Source organism: Ciona intestinalis, unplaced genomic scaffold, assembly GCF_000224145.3.
Source record: "Ciona intestinalis unplaced genomic scaffold, KH HT000016.2, whole genome shotgun sequence".
Taxonomy (NCBI): Eukaryota; Metazoa; Chordata; class Ascidiacea; order Phlebobranchia; family Cionidae; genus Ciona; species Ciona intestinalis.
The window spans coordinates 285,138-287,003 of NW_004190338.2; the positions used below are offsets into that span (position 1 = coordinate 285,138).

Here is a 1,866-nt window from a genome sequence, read left to right on the forward strand (position 1 = left end):
AATTCAATGATTAATCTTAAAATTACAATGATTAATCTAATGGTGTTTTATACTTACCGTTGCCAAAAGCATGAAGCAAAAAATGATCAAAATTTCACTTATTTTATCTTTTTAAAACACAGAACAAAACAAGAGCTTACGGTCTTACGTACGGTATACGGTTTTATAACTAAAGCTATCGCAAAATAATATTTATAATACCAGTAAGCAGAACAGTAAAGACGTCAAGTTGAGTTTCGCGCTTAAAATTAACACAACAATGCCAGTAAGTTGTTGTTCACCTTTATTTTCATAGGGGTTAAAGCCCTTGTATAGATTCAAGCAGCTTAAACTGTTGGCTTAGATCTCGTTTGAGTGACAGTCGCAATTTTCAAGTAGGTCAAACCGGCAGTAAAGAGTTATATTTGTCGTGTATTCGTAGCTTAGGTACTCGGATTACAATTAAAAAAATTGCTTGCTGCCCGCATGTGCATATATTAAATTATTAACTATAACATAAAGTAAAATTGCTTTAGAATCAATATGACATGAAAATAGAAACATATTAACCCACAAAGTAACATACATGGCAACTCGTAAGCTGGCACGCGATCGAGGTGTTAAACCTATATGATAAGGTCGTTTTCCGGCCACGCAAGGATGAAGCAAGTTACATTCATACATTCATTCATCTTAAAAGCCAATGAAAATTTCTTAGGAGTTTGAAACAGTTTAGGTTTTGTTGAGCAAGGTTAGGAATTCTTCGCGAGTTTTCGGATCGTCTCGGAAAACGCCAAACATACTGCTAGTCATTGTAGTTGCTCTTGGTTTTTGAACACCTCGCATCACCATACACATATGACTGAAAGTAAAATTTATAGTTTATGCGTGTCATAAAACAGTAAAAGCTAGTGTGTGCAAAACGTTCGCCGAATTTATGACTGTACGTTTGATATATCTACCACTGTACTCTATAGAAAACTACTTATAACTGCGTATGTATAGCACCGTGGGTGAGATGGATACCGTTAGCGCATAATATCCTATAAGTTACCTATAATTGTGTTTTTACCAATTAAGAATAATGCTCCTTTACAGTCATAAGCATGTGGTCATATGTTTCTGTAAAATATTCTTTGTTTACTACCCAATGGGGGTTAAGAAAAGAAACAAGGACCATCTTACCCCGACCTTTTATTTATACGGACACGCTTAGAACAATTACATAAACATACCAGTCTAAAGCCGCATGAAAAAATAATTTAAACTTACGATGCTTCAATAACAACAGCCACCCCGGAAGGTTCAATAACCTCAACGAGTGCAGACGCTATTTGTTTTGTTAGTCTCTCCTGAACCTGCAATCGACGACTGTACATTTCCACGATTCTGCAAAACAAACATAACCTAATCAGTGTTACACGGATACGTCAAATGTATAGCCTATATATACGTTATATGACCAGTCTTTTTATACGAAACTATAGCGTATTTTTACCCAAGAAATGAGTACTTTATGTATGCTATCGTCAAAAATCCAATTTTCAGATAAAGAGAAAACGTATAGAATGTGGCTGCTTACCTTGCAAGCTTGCTAATTCCTAACACCCTTTTGTTTGGAATGTATCCGATAGCCACCTGCAAACATACGGAGTTGAAATTTATACACGGCCACACGGCTATATACGGACTATTTCACATGTCTTATATTGAATCAAAGGTATCAGACCAAAAAGTATTTTGGCCTAAAAATTTATAGTGCTCCACGAATGCGTAAAGTTTATTTAACGAAAGGCCAATTCTGTTTATAAAAATATTATGTTGGGGCAAGATGGTCCACGATTTCTTTTTCTTTTACTTTTAGTTAGAAGTTAACAAAAAACATTT

General features: G+C 35.0%; 1 protein-coding gene across 1 annotated transcript in view; it reads right to left on the minus strand.

Annotated features, from left to right (window-relative positions):
• LOC100187367 (cytoplasmic dynein 1 intermediate chain 2) overlaps positions 1-1,866 on the minus strand; it is a gene marked incomplete in the record, with an annotated part of 11,010 nt that overhangs the window by 7,953 nt on the left and 1,191 nt on the right.